The sequence below is a fragment of the Marmota monax genome, unplaced genomic scaffold (assembly GCF_021218885.2).
Source record: "Marmota monax isolate L192 unplaced genomic scaffold, Marmota_monax_Labrador192_F-V1.1 WCK01_AAM20220418_F8-fsc00121, whole genome shotgun sequence".
Lineage (NCBI taxonomy): Eukaryota > Metazoa > Chordata > Mammalia > Rodentia > Sciuridae > Marmota > Marmota monax.
This window is the reverse complement of record NW_026693351.1, coordinates 3,735,713-3,746,160: the sequence shown is the minus strand read 5'-3', so window position 1 is coordinate 3,746,160 and position 10,448 is coordinate 3,735,713. Positions and strand designations below refer to the sequence as shown.

Genomic DNA, 10,448 nt, shown 5'->3' with positions numbered 1-10,448 from the left:
TCACTTCCAAACAGCATCACCCTGGAGTCCAAGCCTCCAACACATGGGTGTTTGGGGGGACATACAAGTTCCAAGTTATAGCAGAGAATAAGATGGCTGGCCTAAGAGTAGGAAGAGAACCAAGACAATGAACTGACAAGAAGCCATAGTGAATGCTTATCAATTTTTTTTCTGGGGGTGGGTATGCAGGGACTGAACTCAGGGGCACTCGGCCACTGAGCCATATCCCCAGCCCTATTTTGTATTTTATTTAGAGACAGAGTCTCACTGAGTTGCTTAGTGTCTCATTTTTGCTGAGGCTGGCTTTGAACTCACACTCCTCCTGTCTTAGCCTCCCAAGCCGCAGGGATCGTAGGCATGAGCCACCGCACCTGGCTCTTATCAATCTTCTAGGAAAGATAAAGAGAGCAGACATTCAGTTCCCCCTTTTATTTGTTGGTGTTGCAAGTAAAAATACCAGTTGTCCCCTAATATTCTTTCTCCCTCAATTACACAATCCCTGGTTTTAACGAGGCACATGGATGCTCAGAAAAAAAGCAAACTTGTCTGATTTCCCTACCAAATAAGTATAGCCATGCAATTAAGTTCTAGCCAATTAGAACTGAAGAAAAATTATGTGCAACTTCTGAAAAGTAGCCCAGAAAAACAGGGTCAGATTATTTTGTTATTTCCTCCTTCCTCCTTTCTATGTGGAAAGCAAAAGTGGCATCTGGAGTGTGAGCAGCCATTTTGGACTATGATGTTGCTAAACATGGTATCACAGCAGAGAGAGAAGGAATTGGATGGAACACCTGGTGATCATGGAGCCACCACATCAGCACTGGGCTCCTGACCCCTCCGCATTTAATTTAGGTAAGATAAAAGAAAAGTTGTATCTTGCTTACGCATTACATGGCACACATGTGTGCATATATGTGTCTCACATGTAGTCAGACCTAATCTAACTGATATGGGAAGGCTGAGGGGGTCTTCCATATAATATAGAGTTGTGGTAGATGACCAGGCCCTGTTTCCATTCAGAATCCCAAATGCAATATTCTCCTCCTTCTTCTTTTCTGTCTACCAAGCCATGTGCCTGTGATCTAGGCTTCATCATATAGATGCTCCTAGAACTCTTGATATATAATAATTGATGCAAAGACAAAGGAGAGTGAATATCCCCATTAGGCAGTCACAAGTCATCCATGTGGGATGAGCATGAATTTTCTGACCCCATTTCCTGTTAAAAAAAATAAAAAATAAATGGTTGTTGAACTGCCAACTTGTCTAGGTCAAGGTGTACTGGAGTACTCTGGAAACATAATGTTTGGTCTGGTTGTTTTTGTTGTTTTGTTTTGTTTTTTAGAAGGAAAGAGTCTTTGGTATATTCTTGGTCCAAAAGTAAGAGAAATTCAGAAGGGAGAGAGATTGAAGATGAAATATAGAAAATATCATGCTTTCCTATCAGACTTTCCCTGTCCCCATAAATTAGGCTTCATAAAGGTTTCTTTCATTAGAGACATTCAGAGCACCTTTGGCTTTTAAGGGATAGAGTAAAATCCAGCTCCCCTGGCACCAGAGCATGAGGCTTTCTAGCTCCCCAGGAACCCATGTGTGAAGACCATCTTCTGGTTAGGACAGACTTGAAGCCGTTAGGGTCTCTGGTGGACTGAATCGTAGCTCCCAATGTCCATATCCTAATCCCCAGAAACTGAATATATTACTTTGTGTGGTAAAAGGGACTTTGAAAATGTGATTACATCAATGGCTATCAAATGGGGAGGTTACCCTGAATTTTCCAGATGGGCCCACTGTGGTCACAAGGATATTCCCCAGAGGGAGGCTAGAAGGTCAGAGTGAGAGAAGGTGATGGGACAACAGGAACAGAGGTCAGAGAGTCAGAGATTTAAGGACATTACACAGCTGGCTTTAAAAATGGAGCCAGAGCTTGAGGCACTGAGTTCGATCCTCAGTACCACATAAATGTAAATAAAGATATTGTGTCTACTTAAAAAAAAAAAAAATGGAGCCAGAGGCCACAAGCCAAGGAATGCAGGCTCTGGAAGTTGAAGAAGACTAGAAAATGTTCTCCCCTAGAGCCTCCTCCGGAAGGAGATTTGCTCTGCCGACATCTTGAGTTTTGCTCTGGAAGACCCAATTTGGACTTACGAGCATTAAAATATAATACATTTGCATTATTTTATACAACTAAGTTTGTGGAAATTTGTTAGAGCATCATCAGGAAACTAATACAGCCTTTTTGCTTCATTTCCAGTTAAAGATCATATCAGCACCTGTGCGTCAGTAAGGATCCTTGTCAGTCATTTGGAAGAGAAAAGCTGTAAATGCCTGGACTTCTGCATTCAATCTTGGAACTGGGTTTCACAGCAATGGCAACTTGGGTTTAAATATTAAGAGATACCATAGGACTTGAAGAAACCTTAAAACAAGTTATATTTTGACCCCACAACAGACACCTGGCAATCTCGTGACAGACTTTTCTGCAAACCCCAGTGTGGCACGGATTTGGATTCACCAACATTCCCTGCCCTCTGCTAAGGCCAGCTGTAATGGAGGGAGCGCAGCACTGTACCTACCTTTGTTTTCCTTAATTCTTTCAAGCCTTTGGTAATAAGTGGTTAGAGTGCTGAGGTTTTTAGTCCAGCTTCTTTTTCTTCAACTCTAACCACTTTACATGGAAGAATAGGTTACCATAGTAATATTTTCTGAGCAATAGGTGAGCTACAGTGCACTATTGAAGGTACCCAGGAGAAAATACTAATAACTTCCTGAGAAAGTCTAATCATTTTCTAGAACCTCAGGACTACTAAAACAGAAAGATTGATGAGTTCGCTGGATGATCTGAAAGCAGGTCATCTGCAGCTCATAGAAAATATAGTGTAGGAAGCTACAATCATCCCCAAAAGACCCCCAATCTCCTCATCTTCAACCCACCCCTACAAGCTGCTCAAATGACAAGTGATAAATCTAAACTGGGGGGAAATATTTGATCAAACTTGTATCAAAAATTGCTATATCTCAAAGCTCTCCTTGTAGGAATTTTGGGAAGATCATGGCAGCTATGCTAAAATAATGTTTGAATTTTTCTGAATTCCAACAGAAAAACAGATAGAACACCTGGAAAGGAAAACCAAGAAGCCTTGGACAACATTTACAACAAACAGGTGACAAAGTATCACCTTGAATCCCAAAATACAAGTGGGTGAGACAGATCACCAAAGAGCCACAAGCCCTTCTTGTCATGGGTTATGTGTGGAAGGAAGCCCAGGTGGGTGACCTCAGCTGAAGGGCCTGAGAACAAGAGAAACCAAAAGAACCCAACTCAAGAACAGAAGCTGAACCAGGAGATTTCTCCCGCTCAGTAGTGAGGGAGGGCAAGGGGTCTTATATGAAGTCTGAAGGGCCTAGAGGGTCTAGTCCCTATGAATTTTAAAAAATTTATTTCTTTTTATTTCTTGTTTCTTTGTTTTGAAGCAGGGTAACTTTTCTGCATAGCTTTGTTGAGATATAATTCACATACTACACAATTCACGCATTTGAAGTGTATAATTGGGTGATTTTTCACATATTCACAGTTATGAAACCATCATCACAGTTTTAGAACACTCTTGCTGCTTCAAATAAACAGCAACAAAAGAACCCTATACCCATTTGCCATCAGTCCCCATTTCCCGCCTGCCCCCAGCCATTGGCAACCACTAATCTCCTTTCTGTCTTTATAACTTTGCCTGGTCTGGACATTTCCTATAGGTGGAATCATACAGTGTAGCCTTTGAGGTCTGCTTCTCTTAGTTATCACAGTGTTGTCAACATTCATCCACATGTAGCAGTGTTCCCTTTTTATAGCTGGGTTCTATGTATGGGGATACCAGCTCTTGTTTATTCATCTGATGGATGAATGGCTGCTTCTACCTTTTGGTTACTATGAATAGAGTTTCTGTGAACACTTGAGTACAGCTTTTCTTTGAAAACCTGTTTTCAATTCTTTGGGATATTTTGTTAGGTATAAAATCCTGGGTCATATGGTAATAATTCTGTTTAGCTTATTGAGAAACTTTCAGACATTTTTCCATAGCTGTTGTCATATATAACAAACATTTAGTTTGTTATATATGACAACAGAATGCATTACAATTCATATTACACATATATAGCACAATTTTTCATATCTCTGGTTGTACACAAAGTAGAGTCACATCCTTTGTGTCTTCAAAGATGTACCTAGGGTAATGATGACCATCACATTCCACTGTCTTTCCTACCCTTATGCCATTGCACTGTTTTACATTATATTATCTGAGGTTCCAGTTTCTCCACATCCTTGCCAACATATCTTATTTTTCATATATGTGTGTGTGTGTGTGCGCGCGTGTATGATTATATTAAGCTGTCCTATGATGTCCAATGATGTCTCATTGTGGTTTTGATTTGCATTTTTTTAAATTACTAATTTCATTTAGAATCTTTTCATGGGTTTGTGCGCCATTTGTATATCTTTGGAGAAATATCTGTTCTGATCCTTTGCATTTTAAAAAATTGGGATTTGTTATTTAATGAAAAGAGTTTTTTATATATTTTGGACCCTAGATTTAACAAATAATGATTTTCAAATAGTTTTTTCCACTATATGGGTTGTCTTTTCACTCTCTTAGAAGTATTACAAGTGTTTATTTTTTAAGGGGGACCAGGGATTGAACCCAGGGGCACTCAACCACTGAGCCACATCCCAGCCCTATTTTGTATTTTATTTAGAGACAGGATCTTGCTGAGTTGCTTAGCACCTGACTGTTGCTGAGGCTGGCTTTGAACTCATGATTCTCCTGCCTCAGCCTCCCGAGCTTCTGGGATTACAGGCATGCACCACTGCACCCAGTTTTTACAAGTATTCTTTGATACACAAAAGTTTCAATTTTGACCAAGCTCAATTCATCTATTTTTTTTTTATTTTCTTGTGCCATTCATCTCATATTTAAGAACCCATTGCCAATGTCACAAGGATTTTCCTCTATTGTTTTCTAAGAGTTTTATAGTTTTTACTCTTCATTTCAGTCTTTGATCCATTTGAGTTAAATTTTTTTAGGATGTTAGGTAGGGATTCAACTTCATTCTTTTACATTTGGATATCCAGTTGTTCCAGAACCATTTGTTGAAGAAGATATTCCTTTCTCCCTTTGAACAGTATTGGCACAACTGTCAAAAATCAATTGACTGTAGATATATGGGAGTTTTTCTGGATTTTCAACTCTTTCCCATTGGTCTATATGTCCATCCTTATGTCAACACCACACTATTTGGATTATTGTAGCTTTATATAAATTTTGAACCTTCAACTTTATTCTTTATTTTTAAAATTGTTTCAGCTATTCGAGGTCTCCTGGGATTCCATATGCATTTTAGAATTGGGTTTTCTATTTCTGCAAAAAAGGATATTGTGATTTTAATAGGGATTTTATTGAATCTGTAGATCTCTTTGAGGAGTATTACAATTTTAACAAGATTGTCTTCCACCGCGTGAACATAAGCTGTCACTTCATTTATTTAGGTCCCTTGAAATTTCTTTCAGCAATTTCTCACTTAGAAGTCTTACGTCTCTGTATTTAAATTTAGCCCTACATATTTCATTCCTTTTAATGCTGTTATAAGTGGAATTGTTTCATTTCCTCTTCAGAGTACTCTGGCTTTATATGAAAATACAACCCATTTTTGCATTCCAATCTTGCATCCTTCAACTTTGCTTAATTCATTAACTACCTCTTAATATTTTTTTTTAATTCTTTGGGTTTTCTATATATAAGGTTATGCCATCTTCATTTCTTCTTCATAAGAAAGAAGTTTTACTTCTTTCTTTTCAACTTAGATGCCTTTTATTTCTTTTTCCTTGCCTAATTGCTCTAGCTGGTACTCTACTGAACAAAGATGGCCAAAGGGCATCCTTATCTTAACATTAGATAGAAAGTTTCCTTCCTTTACCATTGAATACAATGTTAACTATGGGATTTTCATATACACTATCTATTGTAAGGAAAAACTTCCCTTCCAAAGAATGTTTTCTCTTAAAAGAATGTTGAATTTGTTAAGTATTTGCCATATATGCAAGTAAATTTTTTTAAAGATTTGGAAACTAAATGTCATCTTGTCCCTCTATTTCATATTCAATTGACACAAGAAAGAATACCAAGTTTATTTTCCACTCTGATTGACTTCCATTAGCCCTTTTTGAAGTCATTAATGGAAATAATGACTAATATTTTTGAGCAAGTTTCTAAAGAAAGAATTTCCAGACTGAAATACATAGCATCTGGAATACTTTCGTCAGCTATATTATTGTATCCTCAATAAAGAACACCAGGATACTTCAAGTTCTGTGTCTTACCAAGAGAATATAAATGTTAACTCAAAAACATAATAAGAACTAGCATCTCTTTTGACTGGATGAGCTCAACTGTCAAATGGCTCAGGAAACAGAGAAATCTTCACTGGACTGTACAACCACAATACAAGAAACTCAAAAAAAAGAGAAACACAGACAGCCAGAAAATCCTCTATGACAAGATTATCTGAGAGGTAAAAAGAAATGAGGTTGTAAAGCTTCAAAACACAAGGTGTGAGCAGTAGCTTAAGCCCATGAAAATGTTTTGGTTGTTAAGTTTTTCATTCCTTCATGTGTGATTTGAAGTCCACCTATTTCCAAAAAGATTTACAGGGGGGAAAAAAAGAAATGATAAATAACAGAAATAGGGAGATAACTTATAAAATTATAGCAAAGGAAGGGAAAGTATATGCAAAAATAATTTCTGCAATTAAGAATTAAATTTGAGGCCCAATGAGAAAACAGATAACATGAAGAAATGGTAATCTTTATACTCTGCTGGTGGAACATACAATAGGGCAGCCAAGGTGGAAAATAATTTGGCAGTTTCTCAATAAATTAAACATAGAACTACCCTCTTATCCAGCAATTCTACTCCAAAGGAAATAACAACAAGGACACAGACTTATTTATGCACCCCTGTTTATGACAGCATTATTCATAATAGCCAGAACTTGTAAACAACCCCAATAGATGAATGGACAAACAAAATGTGGTTTCTACATCCCAGTTGAAGGCTATTTAGCCTTAAAAAGGAATCAAATTCTGATACATGCTAAAAAAAATAGTAGAACCTTGAAAACATATGCTAAGTGAAAATAACCAGACACGAACAGATAAATGTTGTACAATTTCACTTATATGAAATATCTAGCACAGGTAAAACTCAGAGAAAGAAAGGCTGAGGGAGAAGAAAATGGGGAATTGGTTAATGGTGAGAGTTTCTGTTTGGAGTAATGAAAAAGTTTGGAAAGTTGAGCACATTGTTAATTTAATTTATGCTACTGAATCATACACTTAAAAATGTTTAAATGAAAACTTTTGTATTATATATGTGAGTGTATGTGTATAAAACCACCTTGATAAATCAGAGAACAAAAATTAAGTATGATTCTAAGCATCCTGATGCCCAAGGCAAGAGTGAAATGAGATTAACATGCTAACAAGTTCAAGGTTGCTGGCTCTTGTCCCAGAAGAGCTATTCCTGGTCACATACTAGATGCCCACTCCATTCACACCCTTTAGTCATAACAAGTTGGACTGTGAACAGCTCAGTGAAAGCCATGGGCCTTAGAAAGAAACTCAGAGTGGAGTGGTGTGGTCCCTCTAGGGAGGGAAGTTCATTTTTCCCTTGAATATGGAATTTAGAAAGTTGGATTATCAGGGTGAGCAACAGAGACAGGAACAGTGACTCTTGGACTTCCCAGGTGGCAGCACTTTAGATGCACTCAGGGGGTGTGGCCTGGAACCCCATAGACTCAGGTTCTGACTCCCTCACCCCTACCACCATTTTCCCTGGCTCCAAATCAGGCAGAGTTGAAATGGTCTTGGCAGTTCCGATTATTGAGGCCAGTTCCCTCCTAATGTTTGTTCCTCTTCCCAGAGTTGCTCCACCTGATTTCAAGTTCCTGGGCTCCTCATTGGATCAATATAACTTCAACTGCTTTGGTTTGGATTTCAAATGTCCCCCAGAGGCCCATGGAGCTACTGGGGGATGATGGAGCCTCTAGGAGGTGGGGTCTAGGGGAGGTCTTAAGGCCACTGGGGAGATACTGTTGAAGGAGATAGTGAGACCCCATTCTCTTCCTCTTTCTCTTGTTTTGCTTTCTGGCCATGAAGTAAGCAGCTTTGCTCTGTCCCGTAAAGTGCTGCCTTGCCTCAGACCCCAGAGCAACAGGGCCAATCAATCACAGATGAACCTCCAAAACTGTGAGCCCAACAAACCTTTTCTCTTTATGAACTGATTATGTCAATTATATGTTATAGTAATGGAAAGCTAACTAATATACCACGCAAGAGATTTTCTTCCTCTAATTCAGTCCTAACACTAGCCCATCATATAAACTGCTGGGTAAAGTGATGCTCCCAAGCACACTAACCCATAAAGGCAGAAGGAAGGGAGGTGACATGTCCTGGGTACCCTCTCTCAAAGTCCTGTCATTTTCACCAACATTCCAGTGGGTAACAGCAATGGAACCGCCATATGTTCTTAAAATGGCTACCCGCATTGTAAAATCTGAGTCACCATTCTACCTTACAACGAAGTGAAAAATAGTTGATTTTTGTTAAGACAAGTAAAATGAGGAGTGATTTTGTGTATTGTCTTCAGTATTATGATAACATGCCTGTCCACCCAACCCCAGCAATTATTTAGTATTACCTATGTCTAAATAAGATTCATTGTGTCTCTCTTTTGTTCAATATGCCTAATTGTCCTTCTCCTCTTGTGGGTGTTCAAACACCTCAGCCAGGCTCTCAGAGTTCTTCCAAATCTCTCTAGCCACCAGTTAGTTTATCCAAACCACAGGCCACATATCCACCTCTACTTTGCCCAAATAAAACTCACTATTTCACAAACTCGAGAGGTTCATTCTCAAATCACTTAGGCAATTGCCTTCACCTGCAGTGCCCTGTGTTGTTCCTCCTCCTTTCCAAATCCTACCCATGGACAAGTCCCAAGTCCTCCTCCTCCAGGAAACCTCCTCTAACTACTCTTCCTCCATTGACGTTTTCCTGTGAATATGTTCTTTGAATTGCCAATTATGACTCCCCTTTGACCACCATCTTGTATCACCGATAACCTACTGAACGCATTTCCTTTGTCTATTAAATTGTGTCTTCTGCATCCATCTCATCTTGGCTATTGAAGGTCAGGTTCCTGAGAATACAGACCCTAAGATGAGGATTAGTGTGCAGGAGATTTTCCTGAGGTATCCTTAGAGGGGAAATCACCTACAGGGAGTGAAGGAAGTTGGGGGCCAAGGGAGAAGGGGAGCTATTACACAGTATCAATAAATGTCCCAGACTACTTCACTGGGGTATTCTGAAGCTGAGATGGCCCTATAGACTTGTCTCAAGTTGGAGTGAGGTGCCTGGGTCTCTTATACTTGGTCATGATGGCAGCTGGGGACTACTCCTGGAAGCGACTGTGAGCATGGGGGAGGTGACCCCAGAAGGGGCCAGGACTGAGAACTGTTTGTCTTAACTTCCTCTGCAGCCAGGGAAGCAAATCCTGAAGGCTTGGTACTCAGTGCAGCAATATTCGGAGGTGGGGTTTGGGGGAAGTGATTGGATTGTGAGGACCCTAATCTCATCAATAGATTAATCCATTTGGTGGGCTTACAGTTGAATAGAATATTGGAGGGTGGAAACTATAGGCAGTGGGGCATAGTTGAAGGAGTGTTTACTGGGGACATGTCCTCAAAGTCTATATTTTATCCCTGACCAGCTCTCCCCTGCCCTTCTTTCTAGCTGTAGTGAGGTGAGAAACCTCCTCTACCGTACACTCCTGGTGCCCTGGTATCCAGATGTTTGCTTCACCTCAGTCCCAGAAGCAATGGAGCTGGCCAACCTTGAACAGAAATTTCTGCAACTATGAGCCAAAATAAATCTTTTCTCTGCTAAGTTGTTTTTTTAAAGTTATTTTGTCACAGTAACAGAAAGCTGACTAACACACATGGTAATAGCCCTCTCCTACTACCCTCAGGAAATCAGATTCCAAGAAAGAGAAAGATTAGAGCTGTAGAACAGAGATATGGAGGAAAAAGCCAGGGTTCAAAGACAGAGTCAAGTGGGTTGGTGGAATCTACGTGACTTGAAAGTGTTAGTCCCTTCTTCCAACTTAGAGCTGCCAGTCAGAACACCGAGGAAATAGGAAACGCCAAGGTTTTTCTTTGCATCTCTAGTATTTGAATTAATTTCAGAAACACTCTGGGGAGATATGAAAAGTCTAGGGCTTCCAGAAACCAGAATATCTTCTGCCCCAGGGATCTTGGGCAGAATTGGGGTTTTTCACCTTGGAATATGAAACATGATAGCAAGTGAGGTGTTTTTTCTAAGAATCTACATTAGACCCATG

The 10,448-nt window shown here is 39.5% G+C and overlaps 1 long non-coding RNA gene across 1 annotated transcript; it reads left to right on the top strand.

The window, feature by feature from the left end:
* The first annotated feature begins 269 nt into the window (after nt 1–269).
* On the top strand, nt 270–2,568 carry LOC131424648 (uncharacterized). The gene is made up of 2 exons (XR_009228019.1): nt 270–852; nt 2,255–2,568. It is a non-coding gene; the product is annotated as an uncharacterized LOC131424648 (long non-coding RNA).
* The last annotated feature ends 7,880 nt before the right edge of the window (nt 2,569–10,448 follow it).